Source organism: Argentina silus, assembly GCF_951799395.1.
Source record: "Argentina silus genome assembly, chromosome: 19".
Taxonomy (NCBI): Eukaryota; Metazoa; Chordata; class Actinopteri; order Argentiniformes; family Argentinidae; genus Argentina; species Argentina silus.
Window position 1 is genome coordinate 10,839,653 of NC_139673.1, and position 10,000 is coordinate 10,849,652.

Genomic DNA, 10,000 nt, shown 5'->3' on the forward strand with positions numbered 1-10,000 from the left:
CAGACAGAGACACACAGCTGGCCTGCACACACACACACACACACACACACACACACACACACACACACAGACACACATACAGCTGGCCCCCATACACACACAGGCCAGGCCACTAGTGCCAGACCTCAGCCTAACCACAGCCACTTATGCTAATATCCCAGCACTCAAAATCGCCTCTCAACATCTCTTCCCTCCTCTAACTTCGCCGCCCCCGCCATCACCAAACTCTCTCCATCCATCCATCCATCCCTCCCTCCCTCCCTCCCTCCCTCCTTCATTCCCACCATCCTTCCTCCATTCCTCCCTCCTTCTGTTCTCTCCACCTGGTAATAATCCCCAGCTGGCCTGGTGTTGGGTGTAATTTAAGGCTCTGTTGAAGAAGCACATAAAAGTTACAGTACAGCCCCCCACTGACCACATTAAAAGACCCCCCCCCTCTCTCTCGTTCTGCCTCTCTCTCTCTCGTTCTGCCTCTCTCTCTCTCTCTCTCTCTCTCTGATACTCTGACGCTGTAAGGCTTTGTGGGAGTTCATCTCTCTCCGAGGATCGTTTCCACAGCGGCACACAATCTCCCATCTACCTCTCCCCTCTTCCCCCTCCCCCCCTCTGAAAAACGTGTTCCTGGGCTTACCAATATCGATTGCTCCTCACCTTCTGTACTCCCTTTTAAATCAATAGCTCTTTGTCTTGTAAAGTAGCAGAACTGGAGTGTGTGTGTGTGTGTGTGTGTGTGCATCCTCTAATGGTAATGTGATGGACGCACTCAGAGAGCAGCAGATTTGAGTTTAACCTGGGTCAAGTCTAACACCACCAGACCACTGTAACAAGCTCTTGGGAGATGAAGGGAGATGAATGAGAGACAGACAGACACAGGGACAAGGAAGGGATAGGGAGAGAGAGAGAGAGACTGTAACCCCCCCCCCCCCCCCCCCTCTCCCTCTGCAATGTCTTCTCCATATCATGTATAGGGTCAAGTAGTAGATGTTATGACAACCCAGTCCGAGGCAATTTGTGTCACGAACACACACACACACACACACACACACGCACACACACACACACACACACACAGAGCCGCGTGTGATACGCAGTGTGTGTGTGTATGAGCTTTTCAGTATCGCACCAGTCGAACCATCAATCTCCAGCCCTGTTTGTGTGTGTGTGTGTGTGTGTGTGTGTGTGTGTGTGTGTGCGCACAGTGTCAAGTGAGCGGGGAGCCAAAACCTCACCGCCGAGTTGGCCAGGGCCTCTGGAGCCAGGGAAAAAACCCTGTTAACCACAAACACAGACACACACAGACACACACAGACACACACATACACACACATACACACACATACACACACATACACACACGCATACACACACAGGCCTGGAGAGTGATGGTGCCGCTGGTGCCTTACTGAAAAGCTCTCAGTGTGTGTGAATACGTCATTCCACAGAGAAGAGAGGCGCTGAATGAGAGAGAGAGAGAAGTAGGGAAGGACTGAATGAGGGAGAGAGAGAGAGAGAGAGAGAGCGGAGAGGAAGAGGAGACGGCCACACAGCAGGCCTCCGTTCCTGACGCCAGCCAAGCAAACAGAGAGGGCCTGTAGGAGTCTGACACTTTATGAGACAGTTCCTCCTGGTGAATTAATGACTCTTATAATGCCTCTTATTTACAGTGTTAATACTCTTATTAGCCTGTCGCCTCTCTAACTAAATATACATTTCTGTCAACGCATCATCGTAAGTAGGCCCGTCCAAAGTGGGGCCCGCGGGCCAGTTTGGTTTGGCCCGGTCCACGAGAGGATTTTATTTTTGTATTTGTTTAAGTCGGACGTTAGTTAGCCTACGGACCTTGACTGAAGAAGGACCAGCATCATACTGTACAGTATATGAGAAGAAACTATTTACAGAATAGGTTCAAATGCTAATGACTGGTATTGTACTTCATTTTCTATCCAAGGTGCTACAAAAATATACACCCGCTTTTTGATATTTGCTTCGACTCTTGTGAAATTGCTAGAAATGCAAGGAATCAGATTTAAATTAATAAAAATAAAAAAAGGTACAATTTTATTGAATATCAAACCTACACCCATGGAGCTGGTCTTACTGTATGTGTTCAGGATGTATCGCTTATGTAAGGCCTCTTCTGTGTTGTGGCCCTCAACCAACCACTCAGATGTCGTTATGGCCCACCAAGCCAAATGGTTTGCTCACTCCTGACCTACCACATGATTCCATCCCCTTCTCATTCCTTTAGTGCAGGACTCCATTAGCATTGCGCTAGGCTAGCTAGGCCCTGCACTGTGCGGTGAGTCAAAGTCAACAGCGCGTTTGGAGAGGTGGATGAAGCCGTTGGAGAGTGAATGAGGACAGAGCCTCTCGCGCCGACGGTGTTCAGTGAAAAGGCGTATGAGGGCTCATCTCCAGCGAGGCTGAGTGCCTTCATATTTCACAATGACAGTACATTAGATGTCCTTGACAGAACACTTTGTGTGTTCTCCTATCCCTGCTGCACCTCAATGGGTTACTAAACACACATAAACACACACACACACACACACGTGTGAGTACGCACGCACACAGAGACACACACGCATGTATGCACACACGCACACACCAAACAAGCACAAACAAACACAAACACAAACACAAACACAGACACACATATAGGCATGCACACACACAGTCACAGAGACACACACACATGCACACACACGCACACAAATGTACACACACACACGCATGCAAGCATGCACGCGCACATTCACAGAGACACACTCATCAGAGGGTAATACAGTCTCAATGGATTTGATCATTTTCTTCATTTTCTCTGATATTAAACCTCAGAGAGAGTGAGGGAAGGAGAGAAAGAGAGAGAACGTGTGTGTAAGAGAGAGAGAGAGAGTAATAAGAATAAGAAGAGAGGGAGGGAGATAGAGGGAGGGTAAGGTGTTCACTGCGTTCACTGTCTTAAATCAACAAGTAGAATGCATTACCAGCATGACAGGAAGATGGATCTGGGTGGCCAAGATCATCTCAGAGAACCACCAGCACACACACAGACACTCACACGCACGCACACACACACACAGACTCACACACACACACACTTGCGCACAAACATAAACATGCAAGCACACACACACGCGCACACACACGCACACACACACACACACACACACACACACACACGCACACACACGCACACACACGCACACACATAATGTGCAGTTCAGCCCTCTAAGGAACAGCAGGGATGGAGGATGAAAGGAAGATGGGAGAGAGGGGATGAACGAAAGAGAAAGGGCTGAACAAAGGAAGAAGAATGCTACTGTTCATATCTCTCTCACCTCACACTGGATGGTGGGTTAGGCTGGATCCTCCCTTGGCGTACAAACAGCAGACAACACACATGTACACACACATGCACACACCTTTGGGTTTCAGGCAATAGAGGCTTGTTAGGATGAAGGGTGGTGAGAGGGGGGAAGGAGGGGTGGGGGGGCTGCACATTTGTTTTTGTTTTGTTTTTTTGGAGGCTGAGTCAAAGCAAGAGAGAGGCGGGTAGTCTAAGGAGGTAGGTGCACAAAAGCATGTGTGTGTGTGTGTGTGTGCACGCACGCACGCACGCGCGCTCTTAGGCAGACAAAAGGAGCATATGGCAGCAGCAGCAGAGGCTGTAAATTAAACATAGAGGGAGATTAGATAATGAATGTGTGCTTAGAGCCACAGAGACAGCACAGAGCCAGGGGCGGGGCAGACCACCGCGAGGGGAGAGCAGGGGGGTTTCACCTAGCCCACAGGGAACAGGGAGAAACCAACGGACGGGTCAACAGACATCACCATACAAACTGAATCCATTCGAAGGGGTGGGGGGATAGAGAGGAGGAAGGAGAGAGAGAAAGAGAGAGAAAAACAGATGTGTGTGTGTGAGAGAGAGAAGTGGATGAAACAGGGAGCGAGACGGATCAATCCCCCCCGCCTCAGGATGAAATGGACCCCTCCACTCCAAATTGGCCAGCTGCTGTAGGGCTGGGGCAAAGCTGGATCTGTGATGTTAATAGCATTACTGCACCCTCTCCACACACACACACACACACACACACACACACACACACACACACGCACACGCACACGCACGCACACACACACCTGCACGCACACACAGATCCTTCTTTTACAATTGTCCTCAAATGGTGTGTGTGTGCGTGCGTGCCTACGTGTGCGTGTGTGTGTGTGTGTGTGTTCCGTGATGCTAGTTCCACTCTGTCTGCCTGATCTCTTTTAACGTCGGTGCTAAACGTCCGACAAGGGATTAGAAACTGAATCTGCAGCGCGGGGGAGCCATGGCAGCGTGAAACCTCACAGCCCCGTCTGTCACCTGAGCCCTGGGCGCCATCCTCTCTGACCCCTCTCTACACCTGGAGATCTCTCTCTCCTCACACACACACACCGGGGGAATCTTCACTGTGTGTGTGTGTGTGTGTGTGTGTGTGTGTGTGTGTGTGTGCGTTTGCTTGTGTGTGTGTGTGTGTGCGCGCATGTGCGTGTGTGAGAGAGAGAGAGAGATACAGTAGAGAGAGTATAGGGTTCGAGTAATCTGTCACTGTCTCATTACTGGACCAGAGAGAGAGAGAGGGAAGAAGGAAAGGGAGGGTGAATGAGAGTAATGGAATAATGGAATAATAGAGGGACAGAGAAGAAGAGGAAGAGGGAGATAAAAGGGGGGGGGGGAGAGAGAGAGAGAGAGGGAGAGAGAGAGAGGTTAACAAGACTTCAAAGGGAGAATGTGTTAGGGACATGAGCGGTGGCTTTCTGATGTTCAAATGAGAAAACATGGCTAGTGTACAGCACGTGCATGTGAACGTGTGTGTGTGTGTGTGTGTGTGTGTGTGTGTGCGCGCGTGTGCGCGCGTGTGTGTGTGTGTGTGTGTGTGTGTGTGTGTGTGTGTGTGTGTGTGTGTCTGTGTCCTTGAAAGCTCCAGAGCTGTCTGTCGGCAGGTCTCTCCTGGCTGCATTGTCACTTCAGAGCCAAACAATCAATCTGGAACCTTCCAAACAAAGACCTTTACACACACTCCAGTCACTAAGCCTGCACACACAGATCCTGTTGCCCCCTGCAAGCCGACAGGGGGGAACCATAATCACATACACACAGGGGGTAAGGGGATCCGGGGGAACCATAATGAGGGGACACTGTTGTTGTGATACTCTCTCTAAACCAGATCTGATTACAGCACGGGTGTTGTGTTTCCACACTCTCCTTTCTATCTCAGGAGTAAACACATGAGTACACTATTAGAAAGGGGATTTCACACACACACACACACACACACACACACACACACACACACACACACACACACACACACACACACACACACACACACACACACACACACACACACACACACACACACACACACACACACACACAGGCAAAAAGAATACCACACAACAAACGTAACGGAACAAGAAACAAACACACATTACTGGATGGATACATACACACACACACACACACACACACACACACACACACACACACACACACACTTCACTTTCCCCCGCCAGCCTGCTGTCCTACAGTAACACAAAGCATGGCCGGGCTGCCCTCGGTTCCTTACCGCCCGCAGAGAGAGGAGAGAGAAGGACAACAACAAAAGCCTCACATCTCCTCTCTCCTCTGAACACACACAGAACCAGGACCACTCTGCTGCTGAACCACCCTCCAGTACATCACCAGAACAGAATGTTCCAGAAAAAGGAGGCGAAAATTGTATTCATTAAAATGATTCCTGGCCATGCCCTGCATGATAAACAGCTATTAGCACAGGAGTATTTTCACCTAGGAGAGTATCTATGAGAAAGGTGCCGTTTCCTAACAGCAGAGGGGCCCATACTGAACCTGGATACTGAACCATCGTGTAGCGTACAGGAGCCTCATCACACCCATTACGGACTGTGTGACTGTTTCAGGTCCCAGCCACAGTGCTGACTGGGAGTGGCTGTCATAGCTCTGTCATGAGGGATTAGCTCAATTCCCCTCCTAATCTGTGAAACAGCGTGTGTGTGTATGTGTGCGTGTGCGTACATCCATGTCAGTGTGTGTCTGTCTCTGTGTGTGTGTGTGTGTGTACACAGTATTTATGTATGTACATATGTGTCTGCGTGTGTGTCTGCGTGTGCATGCATGTGTGCGTGCATGTGCGTGTGTGAGAGAGTGCATATGGGTGTGTGTTTGTGTGTGTGTGTTATAATTGAATAACCTCCCTCCCCACCACCCACCCACCCCCCCCACCCCCTCCCTTCTGTTCAGTTGTGTTGTGTTTGAGTATGTCTGCTCCAGGGTGGTGTTAGTTAATCATAGCTTTCACTCAGCATAAATAAAGAGCAATTACTCTGCTCCCCTATGGGCCCCATCACTATTAACACACTAAAGACCCCAAAGAGTGCAATCAGAGAGCAATGAGCACCGTGGTTAGGACAACAAGCACTTAGGGCTAGGACACACTAATTACACACTAATGACCCCCACGGTTTAACAAAGGCATCAACTGTTTAGAATAGATGCCGAGCATCCGGTTTTACACGATATTCATCAACGTTTGAGCGACATGAACGCGGATCGACGTTAGCATCACGCTACTGTAAATGAGTGGCCAGTGTGGATCAACGGTTGGGTGTTTGAACGGATTGGAGTGTGTGAGGAGGGGAGGTGGTGTGTGTGAGGAGGGGAGGTGGAGTGTGTGAGGAGGGGAGGTGGAGTGTGTGAGGAGGGGAGGTGGTGTGTGAGGAGGGGAGGTGGAGTGTGTGAGGAGGGGAGGTGGTGTGTGTGAGGAGGGGAGGTGGTGTGTGTGAGGAGGGGAGGTGGAGTGTGTGAGGAGGGGAGGTGGTGTGTGTAAGGAGGGGAGGTGGAGTGTGTGAGGAGGGGAGGTGGTGTGTGTGAGGAGGGGAGGTGGTGTGTGTGAGGAGGGGAGGTGGTGTGTGTAAGGAGGGGAGGTGGAGTGTGTGAGGAGGGGAGGTGGTGTGTGTAAGGAGGGGAGGTGGTGTGTGTGAGGAGGGGAGGTGGAGTGTGTGAGGAGGGGAGGTGGTGTGTGTGAGGAGGGGAGGTGGAGTGTGTGAGGAGGGGAGGTGGTGTGTGTGAGGAGGGGAGGTGGTGTGTGTGAGGAGGGGAGGTGGTGTGTGTGAGGAGGGAAGGTGGTGTGTGTGAGGAGGGGAGGTGGAGTGTGTGAGGAGGGGAGGTGGAGTGTGTGAGGAGGGGAGGTGGCACACACACACACACACTCTCTGATCTCACATATCCTCCTAAAAGGTCATGAGGTCAACTGACCCATGGCCTAGAGCTGCAGGTTTGAGACTTAACACACACTCATGCATGCACACACACGCACACACACACTGTATCACAAGAAGAGGCAAAGCTAATTTGGGGGACAGGCTCCTCTCTGCCTGGTTGGGAGGCAGCAGAGATTATGGGCTTTTATACGCACTAATCTAGTTTCGCCACACAGGGTGTGTGTGTGTGTGTGTGTGTGTGTGTGTGTGTGTGTGTGTGTGTGTGTGTGTGTGTGTTTTGTGTGCGTCAGAGAGAGAGAGAGAGAGAGCATGCATAGCCATTCAGTCCCCGCTACGCCCATAGAATTTGTGTGTGTGTGTGTGTGTGTGTGTGTGTGTGTCTGCCCAGCAGCCCAGCCTGTGTGAGCAGGAGATAGGGTACCTCTCAGGCCTGTTGAAGCCCCCCAGGGTCTGGCTTAGCTGCTTGTCCTCTAAAGGAAGCTGGCATCACTTCACAGGAACACACACACACACACACACACACACACACACTGCACCATGTGGAGGTGTGCTCTGCAGCACTCCACTCAAAAACACTCACACTCCTAAAGTAGCATGATCAAAGTGGTTATTATGAAGCGATTATATGATATATCTCTAGCTCCCCCTCTCTGACTGGCCACAGTGGATAGATGGGAACATCTGTGTGTGTGTGTGTGTTTGTGTGTGTGTGTGCATCCTGACCCTGAGCTGAAGGTTCCGTCTGTTCAGTTTCATAGCAGAGGTCAGAGGTCGAGTGGCGATCAGCAGCCAGCTGTGCTCCCAGGTGTGTCAGGCTTGGACCAACAGCTGGGTGTTAAACACCATACTGTCCACAACACACACACACACACACCTCTCCCGAGACGAAAGTGGGCAGATCAGTTTATAGAGTATGCCGGGAATGTGTACAGGATCTACGGACACTGTGTATTGTGTGTGTGTGTGTGTGTGTGTGTGTGTGTGTGTGCACTGTATGTGTGTGTGTGTGTATGTGTGTGTGTGTGTGTGTGTGTGTGTGTGTGTGTGTGTGTGTGTGTATGCGAAGAGTGAGTGGACAGTGCTAGTGGGTGTATTTGGGCAGCTGTTGCTATCGTGGCACAGGTGGTCTGGGAGCGTCTCTCCAAATAGCTTTGCAAGAGGGACACCAGGGACACAGGGCAGGGACACAACAGGCCATCTATCTCCTGGGTTCCACTGAGGTGTTTCACTACAAAACACATCACTCATAACTCTTCATCCTCCTGGAAAATGGATACGTTCCCTGGTCTATATGGACATGTGTTGAGCTGGGGTGCTCTGAGATAAGATCAGGGGTAGAGATCAGGGTAAGGGGGGTTGGGGGGGGGATGGGCTCAGGATCAGCGAAGGATCATCCTCCAGCTTAATGCTGTGGAATTACAGTATCTGTATCTCTCTCTCTCTCCCTCTCTGTGTCTCTCTCTCTTTCTCTCTCATGGAAAACTTTCCACCCACGCCCCCGATGGCAGAACGCCACGAGCTGAAGAGGGGTCGGAGTGTCAGGACATCGGAGGCGAGGTGGGAGGGGGGGTTTGGAAAACTCCAGGCGGGGTGACAGTGTGTGTGTGTGTGTGTGAGAGAGAGTGTGTGCGTGCATGCGTGCGTGTGTTTGTGTTCCTGTTCATGTGTGTGTGTGTGTGTGTGTGTGTCCAGGCGGGGTGACAGTACCGCCAGTGGAGCGTGACCACAGGGGCAGTGCGGGCTTGGCTGGGACAGCCAACAACATTCCTGACCACGGGAGACAGTCCGCAGGGTCGGAACACTGGGACCACACTGGGAACAACTGAGAGACATACTGGGACCACACTGGGAATACTGGGAGACATACTGGGAGAGAACTGGGATAGAGAGAGTGAGAATGGGAAAGAGAGAAAGAGAGAGAGAGAGAGAGAGAGAGACCACAGCCCTCTCTAAACTTTTCAGTGTGTGAGCGCTGGGCAGAGTAATTACAGACCGGGCTAGTGTGGAGCCGACAGTCTACCACAACATGCCACACACACACACACACACACACACACACACACACACAGTAATTTTACACATAATCCATCCCCCTGTTCTTCTTTCATTATATTGTACACTATGCATTCACAGCCCCCCCCCCCCCCCCCCGGCCCCCCCCCGCACTCAATTCAATGGAGTACTAATGCCACCTAGTGGCATAGCAGATAACTGCACATCTTTTTGACACCACTTCATCATTCATGAAGATACATGAAAATACACTTAATACAAACAAAATCAGTCAGAAGGCAACAACAACAACATACAACGTAACAACATTATAAGCCTTTCAGTTTATTACAACTCTATAAGGACTAAAACTTTAGGACTTAAATTGTTATTATAAGATTCTTAAGCCTTATCCCAGTTTGCAATATCTTTATAGAGTAGTGTATGTATAGAGGTCAGCCTGTGTGTGTGTGTGTCCCTCTCTCACTCACACACACACACACACACCTTCCTGAGACGAAACATGGAGAGTCACACACTCAGTAACCAATGTCAGAGATGGTCTAGATCAGACTTATTAATCAGCTGAATGTGTTTGTTGTTAGTCTTATGGATGAATCCCATCTTGATTCATCAGAATAGTTTTAGGAAGTTAACTCACACACCGTATAAACACATGAGCACACACACACACTCACTCTCTTTGTTCTCTCTCTCG